The sequence below is a fragment of the Heterocephalus glaber genome, unplaced genomic scaffold, assembly GCF_053883595.1.
Source record: "Heterocephalus glaber isolate CG9 unplaced genomic scaffold, H.glaber_assembly_v1.0 deba00001472, whole genome shotgun sequence".
Classification (NCBI taxonomy): domain Eukaryota; kingdom Metazoa; phylum Chordata; class Mammalia; order Rodentia; family Bathyergidae; genus Heterocephalus; species Heterocephalus glaber.
This window is the reverse complement of record NW_028258315.1, coordinates 23231073-23245116: the sequence shown is the minus strand read 5'-3', so window position 1 is coordinate 23245116 and position 14044 is coordinate 23231073. Positions and strand designations below refer to the sequence as shown.

The 14044-nt window shown below is 50.3% G+C and overlaps 1 protein-coding gene across 10 annotated transcripts in view; it reads left to right on the top strand.

Annotated features, from left to right (window-relative positions):
* Ripor2 (RHO family interacting cell polarization regulator 2) overlaps positions 1–14044 on the top strand; it is a 219734-nt gene that overhangs the window by 122022 nt on the left and 83668 nt on the right. For 4 of the 10 annotated variants that reach the window (XM_087181232.1, XM_087181229.1, XM_087181235.1 and 1 more), the window contains exon 1: positions 5935–6436. The exons of the other annotated variants lie outside the window; for them this stretch is intronic. The gene's annotated coding sequence lies outside the window, so the exon portion shown is untranslated. Of the gene's footprint in view, positions 1–5934; positions 6437–14044 lie in introns of those variants that run through there. 10 annotated transcript variants of the gene reach the window in all.

Here is a 14044-nt window from a genome sequence, read left to right as displayed (position 1 = left end):
CCCTCAGGCTGAAACATTCTGTAGGTACCACCCAGGTGCCAATAAACGCAGGCTTGTTCTGCTTGTTTCCCAGAGACAAGGTGACAGATGCCAGCAAGGGCAATGTGTGCTCTTTTTCCTCATTCAGCCAGTATTTACTGACGATCCTCACACTCATTAATATAGCGGTTACTGTGCTACACATGGCCCAAAGCATACTCCTGACATCCAGGTGTTTATAAACTTGTGAGAAGTGCACTAAGTATCTACCACAGAAGGTGACTGGATCTGTATTTGGGGACAGTGACCTCCAGGAGGACGTGTGTCATGAAGGACACAGTATTTGAACAGGGCTTCCAAGGCCAGGCAGGATCTTTAGGGACAAACATCAGAGGCAGGAGACAAAGTGACCTCAAAGGCTCAGTGAGAATATGCGGGCAGGGCTAGGGATTTAGCTCAGTGGTTCCGGCGCCTGCCTCACAAGCACCAGGTCCTGAGTTCATTCTCTGGTACAAAAAAAAAAAAAAAGAGAGAGAGAGAATATGCAGGCAGCAGAAATGGCCTGAGGAGAAACATAGGAGCAAGAATTGTCACACAGTAGAGTCCAAAGGCAGCTTGGTGATCAGGTTGTCCAGGCCTTGGGGACACATAGGTCCCCAAAGATTGAGATGTTCCCTGAGTTCTCATTGGGAGCACTAAAGCATCTACGTGCAGAACTCTCTCCAGGCTGTCCCCTGTCCATGTGGGTGGCTGAGAGTTGGTGATACTGCTGGAAAGGCTTCTGGGACCATGCTCCAGAGCTGCATGAGGTGACTTGAGGTTCACTAAGACCAGTGTTTCCAAAGTACATTGTGAGACGACTGTGCCAAACCACTGTGGGCTTGTTAAAATGACATGGGGTGACCCGAAGAGCTGCATTTGAAACTCCTTCCTAGGGTGATTCTTGTGCACTTCCTAAATTGGAAAATCGAAAATAAAGAGAGAAGAAGAAAGATTGGTCAGAGTGGCTAATGAGGAAGTCAACAGAGGTAAGGTGGAAGGTAAAAAGTTACAGTGAGAAAGGAGCTCAAGAAAGTCAGCCCCAGCAGCACTCCAAGCTATGCTTTGGCTGTGTAATGGGAAGGCCAAGTGCCTGCCTGTAAAGAAAGATCACATGAGTAGAGAAGGGCCTTGGATCTGCTATCCACATGGATATTAGGCAACACAATTATGGAGAAAGACTGCATCTCAGTTGTATCTGGCTAGCTCGCTCTCCAGGACTAATCAAGTAGGCTGTGAGCAGAAGCCAGAATTCATGAGCATTTGAGGCACAGGGGTCATATAGAACTACAGATAAGGTCGGCAGATACAGCCAAATCTGAGGCCTTTTGATTAGGGCACCGACTTCGCTTCATAATGGCAGTGGTTCTTCCGGCGTGTTCTGAGTTCTGTGTTATGTATCTGGAGTTCTAAATCAGGGAACCATGCTGGCTGCACTCTGGATGCTTTTCTGCTTTCTTCTGATGAATTGCCTATCAACAAGAACTGCTTGATAGCAGAAAGAACAATCAGGCTAGCTTGGCTGAGTCTGTTCTCCAAACACTGGCTTCAAAATGCTCATAGTTGGAGAACAGGATGCAGTTCAATAATGCAAAGAGACCCTTGGTGGGGCTGCTGAAGTTCAGACACCCTGCATTAAGGTGCCAAGAATAACCCTGTTCCCATAGCACCCATAATGTTTCCTCTTTCATAACACATACCTCACTTACTTACAACAGTCTTCTTCGTCAGACTGCAACTCCTGGGCTTTCCCCTGGGTCTGATGCCCTTACTACAGTGCCTGGTACCTGAGTTGCACTTAATTATTCACTAAAACAATAGCTGTCATTCATATTTAGGCATGTTTCAAGTTAGGATATATGACAGAGGGGAAAACCTCAACCTGGGTTAAACTGTTTCTTCCTTGGGAGGAACTATTTATTCCTACCATTGACATGAAAGAGCAGAGCAAGCATCTCATCCTAGGGGGTTTCCAACAATATCCCCACCACCACCACCAATGCCTGGCAAGCTCAGGCTTCATTGCTTCCTTGGATGAGGCTGAGAGGATTCAGCCAAGGTATCCAAATGTTCAGTGCCGTCTTGGGATACGATCCTGTTGAGAGGGTGATAGCAGCCTAAAAGGTACTAAGCAGCAGCATCAGAGTGGGAGCGGGGACAAGAAAAAACTAACCACCCAACAACGAAGACATCGGTGACCAAAGCGGGGCAGTGACTAGAGGGCTAGAGTGGAGACTTGTGGCCCAGGCATCCAGAGACCAGGGCTCCGGAGTGTTCTCTTACCTTGGTTGTGCAATCTTGGGCAAATCACTTCTCTGGGATTTAGAAGAGACAGTCCAGTTAGGCGGTGCTCTGGGAGTATAACTCTGTGCTGCCTGGTCCCTTCCTCATGCAATTACCTGCTCTTTATGGGTGCTCTGTGCCAGGGACTGTGGGAGCTACAGAGTCACTCACTCACCCAGGACAGCTCCCATCTCCAGGAGCTACCGGCCCAGCCAGGGTAGATGGTCCCTTGTTCTGCCCACTTTGCCTGAGGGAGCTCACATCCTCCTGGTCCCTGCTCAGAGCTTGACTCTGAGTCCAGGGTACTGATGGGGCAGCCCTGGGAAAAGCTGAAGACAGCAGCTGGGGAGCCACCTCCTGCACCTCTCAGATCCCGGCCTGTACCTCAGTATATACATACACATCCCCCACATTCATACCCAACCCTCAGCAAGATACCCCCCTCCCTGTTACATTTGGAAAAGAGTATTACATTTGAAATCACACCTGACTTTGAATTTGTTTCACTATTGTGATGGTGAGTAAGTTAACTATGGGCTCAACTTTGTAGACCATAAGTTTTAAAGTTTTTTTCCAATACTGGGGAAGGAACCCAGGGCCTTTGCACTGAGCTACATCCTTAGCCCTTTATTTTTTATTTTCTAATGGGGTCTTGCTAAGTTGCTACCTTACCCTGGCTGGTGTACTCAGAGTGCGAGGATTACAGGTGCCCACCACCTCACCTGGCTGCATCAGTATTCATATCTTTCAGATGGGGACAGTCATGGGAGAAGAGATTGTACAGGTTTAGGGAGCTAATGTCAATGGAGCACCTGGCATCTCTCCCTGTTCCCTTTCCATCCTCTTCCCCTCCCTCCCATAAAACATGCTGGTCATTAGCATCACTCATGGCATAAGAAGTTGGGAAACAAAAAGTTGGTTTTTCTCCAGGTGGCCCCCGGGCCCTGCTTCCACCTCCAGACTTGTCCTGGCCAGCAAAAGCCCTTTGCTCATTTCTCCCCAAATTCTACTGCATATCTGTGTTTCTGTCCGGGTCTCTTTCGGCAGAATGTGGTAAATGGGGAACTGTGAAGAACCCTCATTCCGTACACAGCAGCCTAATACCAGGTAGTGAGCATCAGGCATCTTTCGAGTAAGGTGGCATGAAATTCCAAAGTGTAAGTGCCGGGAAAGGGGCTTGGGCCTGGGAAGATAGGTGCAGTCAGGGTATTTACACAGGATCGGGAGGAACAGATGAGGCTACTGGGAAACAGGCAGAAGCTGTGCAATTGGAGATAAGCCAGGTTGACAAGAGAAATAAAGGGATGATAGAAGAAATGGTATTGCAGAATGGTCAGATCCAGCTTTCATTTAGTGCATGGCTGTGGAGCTCCTGCTCTGAGCTGGACAGTGGTGTATAACACAGAAATGGTCCCTGCGCTGGGTAAGGAAGAGGTGGGGAGGATGCAGGGTAGAGAGTAAAAATGATCAATATGTACCCATTCTTCAAAATGAAGGCGATCATTATATATTGCAAACAGATACCGATATTCCTCGTTTAATGACCTACCTGGTTAACGATTATTTGGACTTACCACACAGGAACATGGGCAGCAGTGCAGTCTTATGGTAGCTTCTTGTACAGCACAGTACTGTAATTTTTACTGATTGTACTTTACTGTACAGTATTGTAGTTTTGTCTTCTGTTATACCCTGCAGCACTGAATGTAAGAGTTATGCAAATAAAAGCAAAGTCATCAAGTTGGAGTTTCCTTTGACCATTTCTTTGTTTTGAGTATTATAGTGTATGCATTATATATGATTCCTCATTTAGCAACCAATGCATTTAATGACCTAATTGTAGGAACTGAATTCAGTCATTAAACAAGGAGTGTTTGTGCTAAAGCAAAAGTGGAAATGGTCCCTGCCCTATGAGCTCACCGTCTAGTGAAAGCAAGACAAGAATCAAGAGACAAATAAAGTCACTGCAATTTATATTTGGTCCTTGGGAAGACCCAGGTATTGCAGAGAGTAAGTGCGGGGGAGGGTGGTCAGGGATAAGCACTGTGTGAAGGGAAGGGCAGCCCTCAGCCCAGCTCAGGAGGAGAGGGGCATAAAAGGGGCTGGCGGGGGAGAAGGAGGGGCTCACCAGGGCCCTGTGAGCATGGGCTTGAAGCTTGGCTTCACTCTGTGCTCCAACGCAGGAGAGTGGCCACAGTACAGTTCATTTTTAAAGATTCCTCTCTGCACTGTGGGCATATTGTTACCTGTTGCCACATAAGAAACTTTGCAGTTTAAAATGACACCCATTTATTAGTTTCCAAGGGTCAGGAGCCCAGGCATAGCTTGGCCATGTCCTCTGAAGAATGGGCCACACGACAGCACAGTCACCACAGCCTACGTTTTGCAGGTGCCCAAATGCACTTTTTACATATGCATCTACAGTTGACTGAACTGTCATCTTGAACACACCACATTACATCTCTCTAACTTTGATTTCCTGAGAATAATAATACCTACTGCAGGATTATAATCATAAAGGACCCAATGCTTGTAAAGTATCTGCTTTGGAGCCTAGGCTATAAGAAGATAGTCAAGCTAGGTGTGGTGGTGCACACCTGTAATCTCAGCACTCTGGGAGGCTGAGGCAGGAAGTTGCAGGTTGGAGCCCAGCTTGGGCAATTGGGCAATTTGGCAATTTAGCAAGACCCTGTCTCAAAATAATTAATTAATTAATTAACTTTTAGAAAGGGCTGAGGCTGTAGCTCAGTGTGAAGGCCCTGGGTTCAATCCCCAGGTACCAAAAAAGGAAGAAAGAAGAGGAGATACTTAAGAAATACAGTGTTCGGCACCAGGATTCACCCCAGGCCACCCGACTCACCGGAGACTGATGTATCGGCCAGAATATCAACACTGAGGACATACAGGAATCAGAGTGCCACAGCATGTGCCCGCACATTTTCTCTCCGGAAGGGATGTCCGCGTGGGAAGACAGCGCTGTCAGAAAGTTTTGTGAATTGAAAGGAAGACCGCGGGGGGCGGGGGGAGAGGCCCTCTGGAAAACAGCTGCAGTGAAGGACTCTGCAGTACAGACGCTGCCCGGGCCACCCCGTGGGTTCTCGGCAGAGAAAGGTGACCAGTGACCAGTGCTCGCTCCTGGGCGTCCTGGTAGGCAGCCAGCGGAGCCTTCTCCTGTGGGAGTGTAGGAGGGCTAGGAAGCTGTGGTTTTGGCTGCGTGAATTCCAGGCCTGAGGGCGTGTCCTGCACTTCAGTGAGATGTGGGTGTTCCCGAGTTGTCACTGTCTCCTAGGATCTCCTCTGGGCCCGTGTCTGAGCTCCCCCGTGCATACTATTGCCCTCGCAAGAGACTGAGTCTCAGCTTGGGGAGGGGAGGACGCTATGTGTGGTCTACTTCTATTTCACGCCTTCTGCATACTCAATTTCTTTAACAGGGTGTCCTTATGGGAGAGGAAACTGAGGCTCGGGGGGACTCCCTAGTTAAGGATGGAGGTTCTGGCTTCTTGTAGATTCCCAGTTCCATAATATAGTTTCCTCTCCACATGCCCTTTGTAGGTATGCTTTTGCCTGGCAAGCAGACCCATAATTCAAATCCACCAAAACAAAAGTAAAGAACAACCTCCTCTCTCCCATTGTGAGCGCTCCGTCCAAAGGAGCCCCGTAGCCCGGGCCAGCGTGGGCCGGCTCTCCGCTCTCCAGCAGGGCTTCTCGGTCCAACTCCTGCCCAGCACCAACTTGGCTCGCTCCCTCCCGCCGCCCTCATTGTTCCCTCCGCTCGGGCTCCGCTGGAGACCCGGGGGAGCCACGCCGCTCTCGCCTCCCCGCCTCCCCGCCTCCCCTCCGTGCGCGCTACCCCGGCGGGAGCTCGCGGCGCGGATTGCGGGATCAGCCGGACGCGGGCACGGAGCGCAGCCTGCGCGTCGCCGAGGGACCGTCAGCTGCCACCGCAGCCCCGCCTCCGCCCTGACACCGCGAGCGGACGCCGAGGGCACCGGCGCTGGAACACGACTGTCACCGCAGCCCTTTCCTGGCGAGCTGGCGAGCGCGCTCGGGCTGTGGGCCGAGGGCAGGCGCAGGAGCGGGGACCGCGCGCGGGAGCCCCAGTGCCCCTGTCATGACCAGCGGCGTCCGCCTCTAGGTAGGGGCACCTTTTCATTTGTTCTGTTTGGCTTCCGATTTTGCTCACGGCCCGGGGAGGTCGGTGTGGGGAGGGTGTCCTCGACCGGAACGCGAGTTCGGACCCACGCGTCCTCGATGCCCTCGCCCCGGTGCCCACCGGGAGAGACGAGAAGTTGCGGGGCGAACGGGGTGCATGCTGCAGGCGGAGCTGGAGGATGCGCGGAGGGGCCGCGGCGGTGCCCGGGCTGCCCTTTTCTGGGCAGGAGGTACGAGCACCGCCGCGGTGAGGTTGGGGGTCCAGGTTGCGGGGAGTCTCCTAGCCCTCAGCGCCAGGGGAAACTCCAGCTCAGGGTAGGGTCGCGGTCGGTCTCCAGGTCTTCGTTTGCCCCCCAGCTTGACTAGTAAATCTCGGCTACCAACCACCCCTCATAGCCAGTCTGAATGACCTGCGTAAGAAAGGGCATGAGAATTGCTAGGGGGGCCAGGAAGGAGAAGAAAAGTGTTGCCTTGATGCCCACCCGTGTCTGGAGAGACGGGGTGGCGTGAGTTCTGCACCTGAGGACAGGAGCCCCAGCAGGTGTCTGTGGCGGGAGAGGCCGGTGACCCCTGGGAGTCTGTGACCTCCGGGGTCCCTCCCACAGGCTAGGGGCCACCCAAAGACGGAGACCCCTCATTTGGAAGGGAGGAGGTGCTGTTTGCAGTCCCTTAAGCGGAAGTCATCTAGGCGTTAAGGTGGCGGGAGGACTGTGCAAAGTGACAGCTCAGCAGAGGAGCAGGAGAGAAAGTGGCAAACAGAGAGCCTTCGGGCTGTGTGCGGGGGGTGGTGCCGGCGAGGTCCCGGCCTCCCTGGCTCTTGTCTTAGAGACAACTGAGTGATGAGGCAACAGCTAAGCTTCCGGTCTGGGCAGTCGGTAGCTTGTCTTGTCTTCGAGAACACACTGGGGCTCTCCCTCCTGCTTCCGCTTTCTACCCTCCCATCCCACGTGCTTGCCTGATTGAAGTTCTAGGACTGTGACCCATCTTTGCCCCCAACTGCAAGAAAATTGTACCTGGCCCTCTCTAGGGGTCTGGGCATCCACTGGGGCAGTGGTCCCATTGTTGCCTGACACACAGCCATTCCTTCTTTTTGGTTTCCCTCGGGTTTGTCTGGCTCTGAGGCTGTTCCCTCCTCTTTCCCACCCCTCCCCAGTACTCCTACTGGCTTCCTTCTCAGCTTCCTCTTGCTCCTCCAGACTTTTTGGAGCAGCCTCTGAGTCTGCCCACTCATGCTGTCTCACTCCACCAAACTGTGTATCCCTGCTGTCTCAGGCTGGGGTGTCAGTCATGACCTCCCCCAGAACGAGCGCCATCACAGCAAGCCCCAACAATTCGTGAGGAGCCAGCCAATAGCTGCCCTCCTCCTGCAGGAGCAGATTGTAGAGGTGTCTGCTTAGGGTGACAGTGGCTCAAGGGAAGTGCCTCCTCTTCCCTCTGCTCCTCCTCCAGTGGCCAGGCACTTCAGCCCCTGTGCTCAGCTGCCCCCCACCTCCAGAGGATCCCCAAATATCAGCATCTTCCCTGGAAGGTCATCCATTTGCCAGTCCAAAAACCAAACATCCAAACATCGGAAAACAGACCCTAGGGAATCTGTTTAGTAAAAACATACTGTATGTGTGGCTTTTCAAAAAAAAAAAAATTCCCAATTGGTGTTGCTTCCCTCTTCCTCTGACACTCACATGTGAGAATTTGCTTTGCATATTTTAGCCCCAGTATAAATATAAAGAAATGCCAGCTAGAGAGGAAAGCTGCTGCGGACTTGCCTAGGATTCTGATTACCTACACACAAAATCCAGAAATGGTTCCCCTCCCTCTCTTAATTATAAAGTAAAGTTATTTCCAGCAGAGACAAGGACCTGTCCCATTTCAAGGGTGACTTGGAGAAGTGAAAGGGGCTGAACAGGAAATATATATGTCTATAATTGTGTGTGTGTGTGTGTGTGTGTGTGTGCGCGCGCGCGCGGTACTGGCTATTGAACCTAGGGCCTTCACACTGAGTTACAAGCCCAGACTCTTTTTTGTTTTTGTATTTTGAGACAGGGTCTTCCTAAGTTGCCCAATCTGTGCTCATACTTGTGATCCTCCTGCCTCAGCCTCCCAGAATGCTGGGATTACAGGCAAGTGCCACCATGGTGGCTTATATCTATAGGCTTTGGTGGCTAAACTTATATAAAAATCTCTCATTTCAGGATTGAAGTCCATGGAGTGGGGCCCTGCCAGTGACTGCCAGGTGTCCTACCCTAAATCTGAGGTCACTAAAATGGAAACATTCCTAAAATCCCCAAGCCTGGCTGTGATACCAACCACATGCTCCCTTCTAAATGTAACCAAGCCACTTCTCAGTTACATTTTGGGCTCCTTTACCGTAATTAGTTCACCTCTCTATCAAGAGACCAAAAAACTCACACCACAGCAGCTGCAGAGGGTGAACAGTGTGGCCTTCAGATTTCATCTTAAATGGTCCAATCATGCACAAAACAGCCCCTTGGGTTTAAGAGTTGGCAAATCAGTGTTTTCTTTTATCAGTCATTGCATTCAGGGTTGGAAAAATATATATAAAGCTGTCTTGTCTTTATTCTGGAAAGAAGTCAGAAGGTGAAAACCAATTTCTTGCTTCCTGAGGGAGGAAGTGGCAGTGGAAGTGAAAGTCATTTTCTATACAGAGTGGGTGCTCCCCGGGCAGCAGCAGAGGTGACTTTCCACTGGGGCTTCCTGTGCCCAGGAGCAGCTCCTTCAGCAGGGTGATTTTCATCTGCCAGGCAGAGCTCCATGAGCTGGGCCAGACTGACAGCTTGTGTTTGTGGCCATTCAGCCAGAAAAGACACCAGCTAAAGACAACGAGCAAGTGATTGAGAGGGGCTGGCAGGGGAGGTTGGGATCCCCGAAGCCTGGAATTAGTTTCCCAAAAGCAGGGCTAGGTGTGGAACAACAGTTGTCATGTGAACACCCACCATGTGATTATTAGAATGATCTGCCCAAGAAGGAAAAGGATTATGAGCGTGCACCTTCTCAGCTTTCTAGAAGGGGCCCTTCCTTTGCCTCCATTTCTGACCTCTTGAAATCATATTCTTGCAGGCAGTTTTTCGACACAACAGTTTCTCCCTGTAATGCAAACCTTGACCTCTGTACACACACAGCCGCCTTCATGTGGACTCACAGATCGTGATCACCCACTCCATTGTGTGTGTGGAGTGAATCGACCCAGACACTCCACATGGCCATGGCCCCTTCTCTCTGCAGCCACACACTTCATCTCTGGTTCATGGTCCAGCTTTTTGTTTGGTTTGGTTTGGTCACAGAAAGCTCATCCCACTTGGGTTGTAAATGTTCCCTGAAAATAAGAGCTGTTTTTCTGAGTGCTGCAGGCTATCTAGAAAAGATGAATTTACACATGGCTCTGGCTGGATCACCAGCCCTGAAGGAAATCCAGAAGGCCTCAAAGTTGCTGCAGTTATGTCATTTGAATGGCTTTCATGACACTGAGGAGTGCCATGCAGGGTGATGAAGGCCTTCACACTTTCATTATTCTGGTTGAAAAGGAAATTAGACTTTTTCAACAAGAATGCAAATGAGATGCAATATTTCTATCTATTTCACAAGATCAAAGCAAGCTCTTAGGCAGATCAAGGAGGGAGGAGTCTTAAAGGGATTATTATTCACACTGTTCAAGCATTCTAAAATAAAATAAATTGATCAACAACCACTTTTAGTTCTGAGATGGATTTGAAGTCCAAGCCTGCAGTGTTATGTAATCTAGAGGAACTCTACCTTTTTTCTTTTTCTTTCTTTTTTTTTCAGTTTAACTCTGTGTTCACTGAGTGATTATTTTGGGATCTGCTCAAAGTTAGATCTGCTATTCCTCATAAAAGTGTAAGACATTGAGTATACCTTGTAGGGAGTGCAGTTTGGTAGGGAAGAAGGAGGGACCAGTTGTGTTGGACAGTGTGCTGCAGGTGACCACACGTCCTGGTTTGCTCTGCGTATTGGTCAGCTTTTCGTCACTGTAACAAAATGCCCAATGCAGACTATTTAGGAAGTAGAGAGGTTTGTTTAGCTCACTGTTCTGAAGGCAGAAAGCCCAGATGACATTTCTGAGGCTGGGGCAGGAGGCTGGACTGCACCACCTCACAGAGGAGAGCAGCGGTAGGAGAGGGTGCGGGAGCAAGGAAGCAGTTGAATCCTGAACCAGGAGCAGGGACAGACTGAGCTCCCATGGTCCCTTCAGAGAGCATGCCTGAAACTACCCAGCACCTCCCAGTCATGCCAGCCTGGGAACCAGCCTTTAATCACAATGGACCATCGAGGGACGCTGGAATCACACCCAGACCATGGCACCCCACACACCTGTTGTTGCAGCATGATTATTAATGGCACTTCTTTAAATCAGAAGTGTTTGGATTTGACAGTAGATCACACAAGCACCCCCTGAAAAAGTAGCTGAGAGCAGAGGAAGAAGAGGCTATGATGGGACTAGTCAGTGGAGAGTTTGTCCATGTGCCTGACAGAAGATAAGACAAATGGAAGGTAAAGGAGGCTTAGCAACAAGAGGACCCCTGAGAGCACAGAGGGTCTGCTTGGTCCATTCGTGTATTCTGAGAGCTTCCACACCACCAAGCCAGTAGGAGACATCAAATAGTAATGAACTCCCTGTGAACTCGATTTAAGAGCTAGACTGAAGATTGGAAAGGTCAGGACAGTGAGGAAGCTTACCTGGCAAGGAAGGCCACATGGGAACGGTTGCAAAATAGGCTATTATTAATGATGATGAAGATAGTAGAACAAGGTTGGCCAATGACCATAGCAAGAAACAACCTTGTGTGTAGAAAAACGTCTTTGAATTCTTTCTGGAATTCACCCCTTAACTGTTGGGTTCCATGCCACTGACTCTCGCCTCTAGCCCTGGAAGTGATCTCTTCCTCCTCAGGCAAACTGTTCAGGCAGGGACAACGGAAACAATGGCTCCATTCTCTCCGGGCTTGTCTCTGTGTCCTTGTCCTCCAGGGGAGCTCTGGGGAGGGAGGCAAGGGCAGGACGGGGAAGGGCAACCTGGAAATACAAAAGCAATGCAGAGAAACATGGAGACCACAGGCTCTTTCCTTTTCCTAAGAGGAAGAATCAATTCTCAGTTTCCTGTAGCTAGAGAAACTCCGGGGAGGTTAATCCCAGAATGACATTTGATTTTCCCACTTTTTGCTGCATATGAGGATGTGGAGTGACTTGACTTTTTGCCTTAACTGTAATAGTCTCCCTTCCAATTAAAATGTCCCCACTCCAGATGCCCTGCACACAGGTGGAGGTTTAAGGTTAACCTACCCTGCAGGAAGATTCCAGAACAACCACCTGCCAGCAATCCTTGAATGGGAAGGCTGCACCATACTCTTAGGTTGTAAGGTTCCTGGTCGCATTTAGCCACTTTGATAGGACCCACATCCTCTCCAGATATAATCTAATTTTGTGATATCTTCATCCTCCAAAATAAATAGAGCTTCGAACCAGAGAGAAATGGCTCTGAGAAGGACACATACAGGGAATCCAGCATACATTCATCAGGGTTCAGTTGCAGAAAATAGAATCTACTCCACCGGAAGGATATAAAGAAAATGACTTATAGGATTATTGGGTTGGGAAGGCCAGAGAGGGTGAACTTTGAAAGACACTGTGTGAAACATGGCTGCAGATGGCCCCCTAATAGGAGCAGTAATCTGGAGAAGCCTCTGGCTACCATGGGCATGGTCAGGAAAGAGCCAGAAAGGAGGCCACCACAGAAAACCTAGACACTCCATGAAGGTGGCCAGGGACAGTGGTCACAGGAGAAGCAGGAGCACAGTTTAGTACACAAAATAATTTCCCCTCCAAGACATTCATGTCCTGTTCCTGGGACCCACGTGATAAAACGGACTTTGTAGATGTGGCTAAGTCAAGAACTTGACAGCATCCAGCTGGGCCCAGTCTACTTCCATGAGTTCTCACGAGGAAAGGCAGAGGACCATGCAAGGGCGGTCAGAAACGTGAGCGCTGCTGGTTCTACAAGGGGAGGAAGAGACTGCAGGGGAGGAAGGCACAGGACTCTGGAAGCTGGAGGAGATGAGGAATGGGTTTTCCTGTAGAACCTCAGGGAGGAAACGAGAGGCTCTTGACTTCTTGACTTTAGTCTGATGAAACCCATGTCCTTAGAACTGAAAAATAGTAAGAGTAAGTTTTAAACCCTAGATCGGAGGTTATTTATTTCAGCAGCCACAGGAAACCGACGAGCACCCTTCCTCTCACATCTACCTTCAGACCCTGGCGGTGCCTGCAACAGAGACCCCACTTCCCACGGGGGTCCAAGTGCAGGGAGTTCGGGCAGTGGTGTTTCTGGGCTCTGAACAGAAGGGGGATCGGAGTGGCATGCAGGGCCCGTCATGCCCATCCCTGCAGCTGCCACAGAGGTCCTGGGAAGCCACGGGGGGAATGTGTGCCTCACTCTTGACTGTCACTCCTGAGGGACAGTGGCATGTGGTAGAACAGAAGGGAATGCCAGAGATTTTTAGGAAGTTTCACGAGAGCCATGAAGTTATAAGGCACAAGACAGAGGGGAGAAACAAGGCATTATCATGTTGCCCATGTGAGCACATTGGAAGTTACTCTCTGGAGGTTGAGGAGAGATTGGAATAAGCATCAATGTCAGTGGTAAATATCGACTTTCTACAGCTTAGCCCTTCATGACAGCCCATCTGCATGGCAGATTGCATCTTTCAAAGGTGGCCTCAACCATAGTCCTGCCCCACACAATCCTCCTCCCATAGCCACACCAGGGCTATGTTCCCTCCCCTCAAACAGTGCCACTCTCCATCAATAGAGAACATGACTGCCAAGGCTGGATCATCAAAGACAACTGGAGTTCCGCTTTGTTGGCTCCAACAACAGCCCTGAAACCATCCACCAGCACGTGCCTGTCCAGAGGGAAAGCCCAAGCCAGCTCAGCACCCAGAGAACAAGTGAGGAGAGGGCCGCCAGCCCACGGCCCAGCCCGCTGCTCCTCAGCCAGGGCCCGCTGGCCCGTGACAAAGGCCGGGCTGGGCCGGTCCGGCAGAGCTCACTGCACTCCTGACTCACTGCTGTTGTTTCAGGTCACGGTGTATGAGAGTCATCTGTCACGTGTAATAAATAACTAGACGGGGGCCATGGTCTGGTACCATTCCCATCAGATTTCTTCACTGGGAGGCAGAGAACATGCAGGAGTCTGTAGTGAAATGACTAAATCTGAAACCCACCTTCTCCTCTTCCTCTCGAATACTGGCCTAAGACACTTGTTGTTAGATTTCACATCAGAAAGCAGGCTGCACACAGGTGGGCTGGTTTGCTGTGGGAGGACTGGGGACAGATGCCCCATCGGAGGCATTTCTGACTGGCACAAGCAACATGGGAATAAGCAGAATCCAATTTCTTTTAAATCCAGCTTCTTACTGAGTTGTTCCAATGTACAAGTGGAGGTGATACAAACCTTTACTCTGAGGTGACCCCAAATTTTGGGCCAGCTGAAGAGCTGGAGAAAAAGAGAAAGAAAAACACTGGACTAACCACAGTGACCCAACACCCACAGCTCGTGTCC